Raw genomic sequence first — 16,546 nt, forward strand, 5'->3', positions numbered from 1 at the left:
TATGATGATGTCCAACTGTCATAATCAATCAGATGAATTGAACCCAAAGCAAATTCTAGAAGATCACTTACGGCTGTACCCTCGCACATCTCCCGTTAGAACGTCGTAAGCCTTAAATAAATATATCGCTTCCCGAAGAGTAGAGACATAGAGCACAAGGGGAGTTGCCTTGCCCCCTCCCCAATATATAAGACATAAATCGAAGGAGAATACACTCTACCGTTTTTTTACCCTCAAATGATTGGACAGACTAAAGAAAAGCAGACCATGTAATACTAGGAGACTAGCAAAATCTGCCCTTTATCCCCCACAAACCTTTCAAGACTGTATAAACACTATCTCCTGTCTATTATGTTCAATTTTGAGCCATTAGCTATCTTTTATACCTCTCAAATATGGCGTAATATCTACACACTCTTCATAAGTCCGTTTCCGATTTTTATCCACACATTACCAGTCCGTTTTTCATTTCCTCACCCCATTTATGCCCACACATTCTGTTAGTGATATGTGACATGAACATAGCATAATACAAAGCAAATTTCTTTCCCAAACGATCATGTCGCTATTAAGATCATTCCCCGATTGCCCATACCACGCTTCGGAACTACAGGTATAAATTCAAAATAAGCCGTTTTTATTTTCGGTCTAGACCAGCACTTCCGGGTTAAGGCTGACCTTCCGGTTAAAAAAGGGAAGAGTCCCGCAAACACACAGAGCGCGGAAACGGCAGAAGAGACGAGTTACCTGGAGAGATACGCCAGGGATTTGATCCCTTAATAAGTAAGTGTTGCCCGTGACTAAGCCCTCGTTTGTCTAGAGAGCCGGTGTCCCAATGCCCGAGATTTAGCTCCAGTTGGTTTATTAAGTGCTCCAATGCCCGTGACAAAGCTCTCGTTTGTCGAGACAGCCTGTGTCCCAATGCCCGAGTTCTAGCTCCCGCTGGTTAAGAGATGAACGCACTGCACGAAAATACCTGCTGTCATATCCCGACGCAGAAATCGGCATGCGGTCTTAGCAACGCAGCTGCGCTACTGATACAATTCCTTACAAACGCACGCCAGGCTGATTTCTCCATTAGGGAGTATGCGGAACTACTCCTCCGGCGAACATACCCCCTGGTTGTGCTCTGAAACAAACTGCACTAACTCCGCCTGTCCTTGAGATAATCCACCTAGCCCGGTTGCCGCATCCTGAAAGGCTTAAACCCCTCTGGCTTGTAAAAATCTCTTTCCTGAAACATGCTAAATCGATTCTCATTATGTTACAAACAAGACTTTGATTGCAAGTTACTACACCGTTTTTTAAAAATGTCTTTGTTACTAGATAAAGAAACTTATGAAAATATTGTACTAATGACCACATAAAAAATAGATGTGTATAGCATAATATAACAACTGTTTTTAAACTTGGAAAATGCTGAATCAGACTGTCATCTGACTTAGTAACAAGCAAACGCAGATTCCTAATGATTATAATACAAAATGGTTTTTACAACACAACAAATCTTTATTTAAAAATTGAAAACATTGTGTCAACAGATTTACAAACCGGACCAAATGTTGAAACCTACTAGGTATAGATTGAGGAAGCATACAGAACACAAAAAATTGTAAATAGGTATGAAACGGACAATGGTTAATTTCTCTAGTTTCTCTCTTTTCTCACGTCCCCTTACTTGTCTATTTTCTGACATAATATCCTTACCTCTTCTATGACCAGACTGGTGGTGGTATTTGCCTACTCTTGACCACTTGTGGGACACCCCTGCGCCGCACGGCCGCCAGCTGCTGCGTGTGCCCCTCAGCCTTCCCTGCCTCGCTGCCGGCCGACTCGGTTGTCGATTGTTTTGACTTTGTTTTGCCCGTCATTTGTGCTTGCTGAAACTGTTTTCTTGTTTCCTTGCCCGTGTTAGCGTTTGCCTCCGTTTTTTCTGTAATTTTCTTTTCTCAGCTTGTGTCCTTCCTGTTTGCCCGCCTACCCTCGCCACCCTCCGTCTTCCCTCCCCGCTCCCCGCTTCCCGCCACCACCGCAAGCCCCGCCCCTTTTTCATTCTGTTCCCTCCCCGCTCCCGCCTCCCAGCTGCTCCGCCCACCCGCGCACTTCGCCTTTATATGGCGACCGTGCGAACGCGCAGCGGTCACGCGCAGCGGGCGCGCCGATTGTGCGTCGAAGGCGCGCCAAAGGTAAGCCCGTCTGCGCCCGTCCGCGACCGGATCGCGACCAGCGCCAGGACCCCTGGCCCCCGAAGACCCCGACCGACCCGCCTGACGTACTCCGCCGCCACCCTCATCGCTCTCAACTCCGGCCGACTCCCAGAATGCCATCAAGCCACACCACGACGCACCCACGGACCTTTCAGCTGCCACACCTGCAAGTTCACCTGCATCCGGACCTGCCTCGCACCAGCACCCGCCAAGTCGAACACCAGCAGCACCCACCTCAAGTGCATCCTGCTCAACACCCGCTCCGTCCACAGACACGCCATCGAACTCTGGAACCTCCTAGATGCCACAGCCCCTGACGTCGCCTTCCTCACGGAGACCTGGATGAACGCCTCCTCAGCTCCCGACATCGCCATCGCTATCCCAGAGGGCTACAAGATCGTCCGGAGGACCGCAACGCCAACCAGATGGGAGGAGGCATCGCCATCATCCACAAGAACACCATCCGCATCACAACCAGCACCGACAACACCCTGACCACCGCCGAACACCTGCACTTCCAGATCCACACCAACCCGAACACCACCCTCAGAGGCACCCTGATCTACCGACCCCCCGGACCACGCACACAATTCAGCGAGGACATCGCCGACTTCGTCAGCCCGCTTGCCCTCCCCTCCTCTGACTACATCCTCCTGGGGGACCTCAACTTCCACCTGGAGAACAACAACGACCGCAACACCACCACCCTACTGGACAACCTCGCCAACCTGGGACTCAAGCAACTGGTGTCCACCCCCACCCACCTCGCCGGACACACACTCGACGCAGTCTTCTCATCCAGCACGGACATCGACTTCAGCCACGCCACAGAGCTTCAATGGACGGACCACAGCTGCATCCACTTCACCTTCAAGAGAACGACGACCCACCACCACCAGCAACAGGCCGCCCGCAGAAGCTGGAACAAGATCACAGCAGACCAGCTCGCCACCTCCCTGAGCCAGCACCCTCCTGCCAGCTCAGCGGACCCCAGCCAGGCCGCCGACAACCTCACGAAGTGGATCACCATCTGCGCGGACGAGCTCGCCCCGCTGAGGACCCCGCCCAGCAGACCCGGCAGCAAGAAAGCCCCTTGGTTCACCGACGAACTCAAGAGCTCCAAGAAGAACTGCTGAGCCCTCGAGAAAGTCTGGAGAAGGGAACCTACACCGGACAACAGGACCTCCTTCAAGCTCGCCACCCGGAAGCACCACCAGCTGATCCGCGCCGCCAAGAAAACAGCATTCAAGAAACGGCTGGACAACAACGCACACAACTGCAAGGAACTCTTCAACATCGTGAAAGAGCTCTCCAACCCCAGCGCAGGAAACAACGACATCACCCCATCGCAAGACCTCTGCAACTCCCTCGCTTCATACTTCCACAACAAGATCGCAGACATACACAACAGCTTCAACAACCATCCAACGCACACCATGACCGAACAATCACCCCCCACCACCACCCTCCACGCCTGGACCCCGATCAGCACCGAAGACACCATCCGCACGATGAACTCCATCCACTCCGGATCACCGACCGACCCCTGCCCTCACCACGTCTTCAACAAGGCCGACGCTGTCATCGCACCCCACCTGCGAGACATCATCAACACATCCTTCGACACCGCCACCTTCCCTGAGAGCTGGAAACACGCCGAACTCAGCGCTCTACTCAAGAAACCAACAGCGGACCCCACCGAACTCAAGAACTACCGCCCCATCTCGCTCCTCCCGTTTCCAGCCAAAGTCATCGAGAAGACCGTCAACAAGCAGATGGCCGCCTTCCTCGAGACGAACGGATCCCTCGACCCCTCACAGTCCGGCTTCCGAGCCAATCACAGCACCGAGACCGCCCTCATCGCCGCCACCGATGACATCCGAGCCCTGATGGACAATGGAGAAACAGCAGCCCTCATCCTCCTAGACCTCTCCGCGGCCTTCGACACGGTCTGCCACCGCACCCTAGTACAGCGCCTCAGCAACATCGGAATCCAGGACAAGGCGCTGGAATGGATCATCTCCTTCCTCGACGGAAGAACACAGAGAGTCCACCTACCACCGTACAAGTCAGAGGCCTCCGAAGTCATCTGCGGCGTCCCTCAAGGATCATCTCTGAGCCCCACTCTCTTCAACGTCTACATGAGCCCCCTCGCGGCCATCGTACGCAAACACAACCTCAGCATTATCTCCTACGCCGACGACACCCAGCTGATCCTCTCCCTGACCAACGACCCCGCCTCCGCCAGAGCCAACCTGCACGAAGGGATGAGAGAGGTAGCCGAGTGGATGACGACCAGCCGCCTGAAACTGAACTCGGACAAGACGGAGGTCCTCATCCTGGGCTCTTCCCCCTCCGCCTGGGACGACTCCTGGTGGCCTCCCGCCCTGGGCACCGCACCCAAACCGACAGACCATGCACGCAACCTGGGCTTCATCCTGGACTCCTCCCTCTCCATGACCAGACAAGTCAACAACGTCTCCTCGGCGTGCTTCAACATCCTACGCATGCTACAGAAGATTTTCCAGTGGATCCCCACCGAGACCAGGAAGACCGTCACCCAGGCCCTCGTCACCAGCCGACTGGACTACGGCAACGCCCTCTACGCCGGTACCACCGCCAAGCTCCAGAAGAGACTCCAGCGGATCCAGAACGCCTCAGCCAGACTCATCCTCGACATCCCACGAACCAGCCACATCACCGGACATCTAAGAGACCTTCACTGGCTCCCCGTCAACAAAAGAATCACCTTCCGCCTCCTCACCCACGCACACAAAGCCCTACACGACCAAGGCCCGAGCTACCTCAACAGCCGGATCAACTTCTACGCACCCAAACGCCACCTCCGATCAGCCAACCACGCCCTCGCCGCCGTCCCCCGCATCCGAAGAGCGACTACAGGAGGAAGGTCCTTCTCCTACCTGGCCGCCAAGACCTGGAACTCCCTCCCGACCGACCTGCGCCTGACCCAAGACCACCTCTCCTTCAGGAAGAAGCTGAAGACCTGGCTGTTCGAGCAGTAGCGGCACACACCCCCCCCCCCCCAGCGCCTTGAGACCCTACGGGTATGTAGCGCGCTTTACAAGTGTCACTGATTGATTGATTGATTGACTTATATCTCAGCTAACTGTAAATTAATTCCAAATCTCAGGAGTCTTGTATCTGTTTAGCACAATAACCCGAGGTGTTGTAACTCTCACTGACTGACGATTCTCGTCAGGGTGCACACACTCTCCTCTTTTAAAGGGACTTCTTCTATTCGGTGATCACACGCCAGACTTCACAATAAAGAACTTGCACTCCAAATCACTTTCTTTTCCGCAGTCTTGCACGGTCTCTGGGGTCTTAGGCGCTCTCTTTTTCTGAATGATGAACACTTACAACTTTTTACTGTGATTTATTACAGCCTTGAGAAAGCCCTGGCGCAATTCGCCACAGGGGCGAAACACGTGTCGGCTGTCTACGTCTTTATCCTCACAAATAAAGAGCTATTTTTCTATAAAGAACCGGCTCCTTTGATTCTCTTCATATAAAAAGGATTGAGCCTAAGGATATTAAGATGTAACGCTCAACACACTCATCATCCCCTCTAAAGACTTTGTTGTTTGAAAACTCAAGAGGTCCAGAGTTTTCTTGAGTGTGTTGTCATTAACAAAAAAACAGTGAAAACTAATGTGGACTTGGATTCCTTTTGTGGACCACCTCCCCTCTGTAGCGCAAGTTATAGTGAGTCCAACTAACTATAACGTGGGAATTTCAATGGTTTTATGTCAGTAAAATTTCCAGCTAACTATAACTGGTGTCAAACCTATGTTTTTTTCAGTGAATTTAATAGGTTTTTAAAATGCTAATTCCTAACTATAACTGGTGTGAAACCTATGGTTTTTTCAGTGAATTTCAAAGGTTTTTTAGATGCTAATTCCTAACTATAACTGGTGTGAAACCTATGGTTTTTTTAGTGAATTTCATAGGTTTTTTAAATGCTAATTCCTAACTATATATAGGGCCTCAAACCTATGTTTTTTTCAGTGAATTTTAAAGGTTTTTTAATAGCAAATTTCATTAGCTATGAAATGTAATATTTTTTATAATGAATCCTATATTGTATATTTATGTAATACTATTTTTTTATGTATATTGTTCATGTTTTTTTTCTTTGTTTGTTTTTTGCCCTTGAGCGCTCCCGGTGCGCGTACCGGTGAGTGCACCGGTAAGCGCAGTCATGCGGCGCGCCCCAGTGCGCGTACCGGCGAGCGTCCCGTTAGTGCTATTGCCGTAAACGAAAACCTCATCGTGACGTATCGCGTAGCCGCATCCGCGTGATACGCACGGCGTAAGCGCACCCGGACGCACTCGAGCGCATACGATCACGCTACGTAAGCGCCCCCGGGCGCGCCCCGGGGCGAGTAGCGTAAGCGCATCGGGTCATGTGACCTGTAAATAACACTGTTCATTAGTTCAGGACAGTTTTGGTTTCCAAATGATAAAGTCAGTGTCATGTGACCTAAAAATAACACTTTTCATTGGTTCAGGACAGTTTTATTTTCCAAAAGATGAAAGCCCCCACCTTTTTTCCTCATTCTCACTTTTTACTTTGACTGAGGAAGACCTGTTTGCAGACCTATTTGTACCTATTTGTACTGAGAAATGGTTACAGTAGCAGCAGCAGCAGGAGCATCTCAACCACCACCACAAGGACCACCACAACACCACAGTGGTGGAGAAGAAGAAGAGGAGGAGGAGGAGGAGGAGGAGAGGCGGTACCTGCCTGAAGATACTACCACCTATAAGCCAAAGGAGCACATTGTCTGGGAGTTTTTTTTAATCCCAAGGGGCCTCAAGAAAGTCCATGCACCAAAGGTTACTTGTCTGATCTGTGGACTGTACTTTCCAGGGGGAACCCTGCCAAAAAGTATTCTTTTGACAACAACACCATGTTTCGCCACATGCAACGCCGGCACCCAAACAACTATGCTGTGGCAGAGGTCAGAGAACTGACCAGAAACCCTCCCCAATCTTCACCCAGCACCTCCCAAAGTAAGCAACCCACTCCATCGGGTCCAGAGACAAGTTAGATGGTCCCAAACATCCAAACCCAGTTTGGAGATTTCAAAATTGTTTGCAAATTTTGTAGAAGGACAATTTACTATGGAGAGCAAAGTATTAAACTGATTAACCACGCCCCTTTATACACCTCTCTGCAATGCAGCCCCCGTGCATGTTTGAAGAGGGGGAACTAATTCCCCTTGCATACTGGGGGCCCCTGGGGGCCAACTAGCCCACCAGGAGCCTCCAGTATGCGCCAGGGGGCTGCATTGCACAAAGGTGAATGAGGCTATGCCCCTTTTTATACCTCTCTGCAACGCAGGCCACTGGCGCGTTTGCAGAGGGGGGACTAATTCCCCTTGCATACTGGGTGTCCCTGGGTCATATCTGCCCAAACACTGATATTCCGAACGACTGAAAATGACTTTTCTTGAAAAACATTTGGATTTGTATTATAAAGTCCTATACTTTGGAATTATTGAAAGACTGACTTTGAGGATGCTATAAATTACTCAAGTCTGCCCGAATTGTGTGGGTAAAATTGATACCTAGTCACTTTGAATAAGAATGTACTTACGTCTCGTCTAACATTTGGAAGAAATATCTAGTTATATGACAACAGGATACCGACATAACTTGAAGGAAATAAGAAAGCCCTGAAGAAGTTCTGTTGTACAGAACGAAACGTTTCGGCTGGCTGTGGTACATAAACTTAAGGAAAATAAAAGCATTTGAATATACACCAAGATTCAGCGCTTCAATAAGGACTCTAAGTGATATGATTTGATTGGACTTATTGTGCAAGTGGTGCTGTGCCAAGCTTTGGAATATTCTCCACTACTCTCTACTACTTACTCTCTCCTACTCCACTACGCTCAAATACTCACTCTCTACTACTCATTCTCTACTACTCTACTACTCTCTACTACTCTCTCTCTACTACTCACTCCCTACTACTCACTATCTACTACTCTCTACTACTCACTCTCTTCTACTCTCTCTCTACTACTCACTCTTTACTACTCACTCTCTACTACTCTCTACTACTCACTCTCTACTTCTCACTCTCTACTACTCTCTACTACTCACTCTCTACTACTCACTCTACTATTCACTCTCTACTACTCTCTCTCTCTACTAGTCTCTACTACTTACTCTACTACCCACTCTCTACTACTCTCTACTATTCTCTCTCTCTGCTACTCACTCTCTACTACTCTCTACTACTCACTCTCTACTACTCACTCTCTACTACTTTCTACTACTCACTCTTTACTACTCTCTACTACTCACTCTCTACTGCTCTCTACTACTCACTCTACTACTTACTCTCTACTGCTCTCTACTACTCACTCTCTACTACTCACTCTCTACTACTCTCTACTACTCACTCTACTATTCACTCTACTACTCTCTACTACTCACTCTTTGCTACTCTCTCTACTGCTCTCTACTACTCTCTACTACTCACTCTCTACTCTCTATTACTCACACTCTACTCTCTACCTCTCTCTACTTCTCTCTCTACTAGTGTCTACCTCTCTACCGCTACCTCTCTACCTCTACCTCTCTACCTCTCTCTACACACACACATATACACATATATATGCATATATATGCATATACATTTATATATATGTATGTGTATGTATAAATATATATATATATATATATATATATATATATACATACATATATAAACATATATAATCTGTATATCTATATAAATACAAATATAAATGCATGCATACATATACATATATGCATACAGATGCATGTTATTTACATGAAAGTTTAAAAAACACTAATAAAAGCAAAGCTAAAAAGCCACCTCATTACAAACAGAATGGCTTTAACTTAAATGAGGGCGAGATCTATTGCATTTTCAATGCTTGTTTACTTTAGTTCCATCAAGAAGGCATTCAGATGTGTCACACATTTGCCATAAAATCTGAATGTTAGCACTCTAGTTGATCATTAGATCACTGTAAGTAAAGCTATTGCTCACCAGGGAAGTCTGCTGCTGGTATTTAAAGTGTATGTTTCAGTCTGCATGTCAGAATTTTTTTAATGAAATAGAAGAGGATTTGAGAAGTCACTCAAAATGATCCCTAATTTTTCTTTCTGAAGCACTAATCATACTTTCTATGGCAAAATATGCCCCCTCATTTTGTTCCTTTTTAAATTAAATGTTTTAAGAGTTACCACTTTATTCCAATCAAGATGGCTTCAGGTGTGCCATACCTTTGTAATAAGTAGGACTGTTAGCGCTCTAGTTGTTCTTTAGAACACTCTGGGACATTCTGTCATTGGGCTATACTTGGGCTACATCTGGGTGATATTTGGGCTACATTTGGGCTCTTTTGTCTCTGGTGGCTATCTTGGGACACTGCATGTCAGAATTTTTTAATGAAATAGAAAAGGATTTGAGAAGTCACTCAAAATGTGCCCTAATTTTTCTTTCTGCAGCACTAATAATACTTTCTATGGCATAATATACCCCCTCATTTTGTTCCTTTTTAAATTAAATGTTTTAAGAGTTACCACTTTATTCCCATCATGATGGCTTCAGGTATGCTATACCTTTGTAATAAGTAGGACTGTTAGCGCTCTAGTTGTTCTTTAGAACACTCTAGGAGGCTGCAGTAGAACACAAAGGAATCAACTGACAGTCTCTGTCCTTGTTGGATGTACATGTTGTACTGAGAATTTCAGACTTCATTCTCACATGACTGAGAAAGATAATGTGAATTTACAGAAAATATGCTTTCAGTTTAGTTTATAGATCCCCTTCCAAACCACTATGGGAAAATCATGAGATATTAGTTTTCTTTCAAACATGATTCATGATATCACAGCAGAAGGCTTTTTCACGTGGTAAAATCACCTTAGAACACACCACAATTCCTAAAATGAGTATGGTACCATCAACAAATGATTTATAATGTAACTAAAGTCCTAAAACCCTCTATTAACTACAATGCTTTTTAATGAGGTGCTATCATGTATATTGGTCCCAAGATGGCTGCCAACACTTCTTGGATGAAGTGCTGACAGCAAATAAGATCAGATGTGTGGTTAGGCTCCGCCCAGATATATATATTTTTTTTAACCTAAATTACTCAAAAATCCACTGGAGCACATATCTTGAGACATAGCAAAGGCACATCGGGCTACCAGTCCCTACAATTTTGCCAAGTTTTGTGGAAATCCATTCAGCCATTCGGGCTAAAAGTGAGTCCAACTGCACAAAGGAAATTAACATGGGGAAAACACGTTTTGGGACACCCCTTTTATCTCGGCCCCCGCTTGACGAATCCCCCCCCCCCAAACTTTCAGGGAAGGAGCGGAGCGCAGCGAGGCAAATTTAAGGAAAATTACAGGCAGATTCCTCAACCAGCGCCAAAGTTATTCCCAATAGAATGTTGCGGATTTTCTATAGAAAACAATCTTAACTATAACTACCTACTGGTGACCGCCGGTAGGTAATATACATACATATATAAACATATATAATCTGTATATCTATATAAATACAAATATAAATGCATGCATACATATACATATATGCATACAGATGCATGTTATTTACATGAAAGTTTAAAAAACACTAATAAAAGCAAAGCTAAAAAGCCACCTCATTACAAACAGAATGGCTTTAACTTAAACGAGGGCGAGATCTATTGCATTTTCAATGCTTGTTTACTTTGGTTCCATCAAGAAGGCATTCAGATGTGTCACACATTTGCCATAAATTCTGAATGTTAGCACTCTAGTTGCTCATTAGATCACTGTAGTAAAGCTACTGCTCACAAGGGAAGTCTGCTGCTGGTATTCAAAGTGCATGTTTCAGTCTGCATGTCAGAATTTTTTTAATGAAATAGAAGAGGATTTGAGAAGTCACTCAAAATGATCCCTAATTTTTCTTTCTGAAGCACTAATCATACTTTCTATGGCAAAATATGCCCCCTCATTTTGTTCCTTTTTAAATTAAATGTTTTAAGAGTTACCACTTTATTCCAATCAAGATGGCTTCAGGTGTGCCATACCTTTGTAATAAGTAGGACTGTTAGCGCTCTAGTTGTTCTTTAGAACACTCTGAGACATTCTGTCATTGGGCTATACTTGGGCTACATCTGGGTGATATTTGGGATACATTTGGGCTCTTTAGTCTCTGGTGGCCATCTTGGGACACTGCATGTCAGAATTTTTTAATGAAATAGAAGAGGATTTGAGAAGTCACTCAAAATGTGCCCTAATTTTTCTTTCTGCAGCACTAATAATACTTTCTATGGCATAATATACCCCCTCATTTTGTTCCTTTTTAAATTAAATGTTTTAAGAGTTACCACTTTATTCCCATCACGATGGCTTCAGGTGTGCTATACCTTTGTAATAAGTAGGACTGTTAGCGCTCTAGTTGTTCTTTAGAACACTCTAGGAGGCTGCAGTAGAACACAAAGGAATCAACTGACAGTCTCTGTCCTTGTTGGATGTACATGTTTTACTGAGAATGTCAGACTTCATTCTCACATGACTGAGAAAGATAATGTGAATTCTATGTCAGGACAGGAGGAGAGGATTATGCAGTCCTTTCTTCTCTTTATTATAATCAGCACTTAAAAGAAAACCAATCAAAACATTTTTATGGAACCACAACTCCCAAGACCACATGGGATACAGTGTCCATAGTAACCAACAGCCAATCCTGAAACCGTCCGCTGTATAACTAGCTATGACGTCCTATCCTCTTCCTCTTTCTTCTCTGCTCGTCAGATAAGTCACCCTCTTTTACTTTTCTGACATATTGCGTATTTTTGGATAAATTTGTTGGTTCATTTCGTGCCTGTGCAGTAGCGCTTAGTCTTTGGTGCGCTTTTCTCCTTTAGGCATTCCGGCAGTTTGACGAGCATCAGATGCTGCTTGCGCCGTCTCTGCCGTGCGATCGCGGGCTATGTGGAGAGCGTCCTCGCTTTCCCTCGGCCCTGTGGGGCGCCACTGCAAGGATTAAGTATTACTTAAAAGCACATTGAATGCAGTGAAGAAAACAGTACCCAAAAGTAGCAGTTTTAAACTGACACAAGAACAATAGATTATAACCACACTCTCGGTTCTTGTTGTACCAAGATTTACATATTTATTTACATCTTCATAAAACAATTATGATTATAAACGGCGCAAAAGACTATCAGAGTATAGTCACTGAATAGGAAAGGGGCAGCTCTTGTGATTTGGAGAAGACAGAAAGAAAGAAAAATGGCAATTATATTATACAATTATAATATTTACACAACAAAAAGCGGGAAAACTTCTGCTATCATATAAGCCTGTCGGTAACAATTGAAAGGGGGAATGAAATTGGACTGAGGGAGGTACAGGCAGACAATTGGAAAACCGTCGACGTTTCGACCCTGATGCTCCTGGGATATTTAGGACCTCGGCTGCGGGTCTTCTTCAGGACAATGATGGTGGGGGGAGAAGGGGGGGGTTTGCCATGATCCAGCAGGTAGTCTGGATCAAACACCAATAATGCTGGTCAGGTTGGACCTCCGTCCGAGCTTCTTAAGAGGCAGGTTACCTGACTATTGAATTGGTGGTGGTCTGGGGTCTAGCTGTTCAGGTCTACACCCAGTTGATAATTGACCTATTTGTTTCTGTAAGGCCACTGGCGCAGACTGATGGATAATCCTACCGGTGCCCCCGCGGGCAATCCGGTGGAACGCCTGTGGAAGGTAGTGATGTATGATACCGACGTCGCCTCTACGGTATCAGTTAAGAGGTCTGGAGACGGGCCAATGATGATTACTGGGGTCACACTCCCAATTTACATGTGTGAGCTGGGTATAAGGTACCGAGGTTACCTCGAAATTGTATCACGGAGAGCTGGATACCACAAGGGGTTTCCAAACGGCGTATAGTCAGTTCCGGATCGAGGTAACTTCGGTACCTTATACCCAGCTCACACACGTAAATTGGAAGTGTGACCCCAGTAATCATCATTGGCCCGTCACTAGACCTCTTAACTGATACCGTAGAGGCGACGTCGGTATCATACATCACTACCTTCCACAGGCGTTCCACCGGATTGCCCACGGGGACACCGGTAGGATTATCCATCATTCTGCGCCAGTGGCCTTACAGAAACAAATAGGTTGATTATCAACTGGGTGTAGACCTGAACAGCTAGACCCCAGACCACCACCAATTCAATAGTCAGGTAACCTGCCTCTTAAGAAGCTCGGACGGAGGTCCAACCTGACCAGCATTATTGGTGTTTGATCCAGACTACCTGCTGGATCACGGCAAACCCCCCCTTCTTCCCCCACCATCATTGTCCTGAAGAAGACACGCAGCCGAGGTCCTAAATATCCCAGGAGCATCCGGGTCGAAACGTCGACAGTTTTCCAATTGTCTGCCTGTACCTCCCTCAGTCCAATTTCATTCCCCCTTTCAATTGTTATGGACAGGCTTATATGATAGCAGAAGTTTTCCCGCTTTGTGATGTGTAAATATTATAATTGTATAATACAATTGCCATCTTTCTTTCTTTCTGTCTTCTCCAAATCACAAGAGCACCCCCTTTCCTATTCACTGACTATACTCTGATAGTCTTTTGCGCCGTTTATAATCATAATTGTTTTATGAAGATGTAAATACATATGTAAATCTTGGTGCAACAAGAACCCAGAGTGTGGTTATAATCTATTGTTCTTGTGTCAGTTTAAAACAGCTACTTTTGGGTACTGTGTTCTTCACTGCATTCAATGTGCTTATAAGTAATACCAACCACAATATATCTCCCCCCTTTGTTTGAATCAATGTATGCAGATTTAATCGCATCATTAAGACATAAGTGATACTCATACAGGTTTTTGTTTGAATTAATGTCAAGGACCACTTTTCTTTATATCATTTATACCCAGGTCCTTTGATTCTGTGGGTTATACCCCATTGATTTAATGACCGCAAGGATTAAGGCTGCGCTCGCGGCTCTTGCCTTACGGGACAGGGCACTGAGGCGGGAGTTTCCTACCTCACCAACCCTCGCCTCTGACACCGGCTCGGTGTACTCGTTCGCACTGTGTGCGCAGCGCCACCTGGTGGCGGCTTCCTGTCACCGCAGGTAAAATCGGACGGTGATATTGCCTGAGCACCGGCGAGGGGGCTACCTTTTGAATTTAATGAAGGTGTTACTGTGCTCACACCCTCATTGACATGCAGACTGTTGAGCAGTCTAATCCCCCCATTCAGGAGGCGGAACAAATGAGCTGCTCCCAGCCCTTGCCACCCGTGGTTGGTCGCGCGCTTTCTCAGGCGCTGCACACGGGGCTGGCACCTTTGAGGGAGAGAGTGGATGCCCTCGCACAGAGTCTCCCCGGGGTGTTTAGCGCCTCAGGCCCTGTGGACCGCAGAACCAAAGGTGTACAGGGTGGTGGGAAGAAATCAGCGAAGCGTCACGCGGGGCACTTGGAGGAGTTCGATCGCTTGAGAGACTCCTTCCGCAAGAGTGCGCGAACGCTAAAAACATTACCCTGCCGGGAGGGATTTTTCCCCGGAGAGGATGGCGACGAGGTCGCCCCGGACTCTGACCAGGAGGATGGTTTCCCCTTGGAGGGAGAGGGTGTTACCGATGATGATGACTCCTCGGCCAACGAGAATGGCTACTCGGGACGTCCCTGGTGTCCTGCGTCCCACTCCTCGGAATCCTTGGAGGGGGATGACAGGACCCCAGATATGTTTGATCCCACAAGGATCTACCACCCGAGATCGTCGGAGTGGATCCCGGACCCCAAGGTAGCTGTGTACGTAGCTGGGAAGGTGTGCCAACCTCTGGACAAGGAGGTTAGGACCCGCATGCGGGGTGAGTGCCCTCGACCTAAACTGGAAGGCAGAGTGGCGGCCACTCCAGATATCGACGAAAAGCTCTATGCGTTCTTCGCTAAATTTATGAAGGACCCTAGGAGGGGCATAGATCGATCCTGGCGGAACTGCCAGGATAAGCTCCTGGACGCCATGGGCTCCGTGACCCAGATAATCCAGTTAGCCGAGAGGGCCAAAGAGTCGGGGACGGCGATGTCCACGGAGGTCGTGGCAGGTTGGGTGCAGAGAGCCCTATGCTTCCTGGGCAACGCGAACTGTGCATTGGCAGCAGAGCGGAGGAGATCTCTCCTCATCAAGATCGATCCAAAACTCGGAGATCTAGCCACTTCGGAGGCTGGCCCTATTGCATAAGGCAAACTTTTTGGGGAACCTTTTATAAAGGAATTAAATAAATTTGTCACGACTTTCTCTGCTTTAGACAGAGCACAAACTTCCATCAAGAAAATTTTCCCCGGACGGGTTTTTGCGGGGGCCGGATGAAGACGGGGTCGCTCCTCCGGCCGCCAATCCCAGAAAGGCCCTAACAACAAGGCCCAGCAGCGCCGTAACAACGGCTGGAATGACGGTCGCCAGGGGAACTTCTACCCGAGTCGAGACGCCGACAGAGGGCGCGGCAGAGGCTACCACGGCGGTGCCAATGCACCGGGACGCCCATCCGGTGAGAGTTACCCTTTTTTCCCCATCCGTTCTGGGGGGGAGGCTACGGGATCATCTCCACAACTGGTGCAAAATCTCCTCAGACCCTTGGGTTCTCCAGACGGTCAGGGGCTTCTGGATAGAATTCTATGGCACTCCCCACCAAAGGGTTCGCCCTCGCCCCTTGGTTTTTTCCACAGAAGACAGACTTCTTATCGAAAACGAGATCACAGAACTTCTCAAAAACAGTGCGATTCGCAAAACACACCTTCACACTGCGGGGTTCTTGAGCAACATCTTTCTGGTCCAGAAGAAGGACAAGGTGTTTCGCCCGGTCATCAACTTACGGGAGTTCAACGAGTGGCTGGTTTACCGCCATTTCAAGATGGAGGGAATCAATCTGTTACGCGACATTCTCCTACAGGGGGATTGGATGGTTCGCCTGGACTTGAAGGACGCGTACCTCACGGTACCGATCTTTCCTCCTCACAGGCGCTTCCTGCAGTTGTTATGGAACGAGGAGGTCTTCGAATTTCAAGCCCGACCATTCGGTCTTTCGTCGGCACCTTGGTGCTTTACGAAGCTCCTTCGACCGGTGGTGTAGATGCTACGCGAGAGAGGCGTACGGATGATCATATATCTCGACGACATCCTGATCATGGATCAGTCGCCGGTACGACTTCGGTCGCACTTGACCATGACTATTGCCCTGCTCCAGGACTTGGGGTTTGTAGTGAATGCTCAGAAGTCAGAGCTTCTTCCGAGGAAACAGATTA

This window comes from Lissotriton vulgaris, chromosome 1_1 (assembly GCF_964263255.1).
Source record: "Lissotriton vulgaris chromosome 1_1, aLisVul1.2, whole genome shotgun sequence".
NCBI classification, from domain to species: domain Eukaryota; kingdom Metazoa; phylum Chordata; class Amphibia; order Caudata; family Salamandridae; genus Lissotriton; species Lissotriton vulgaris.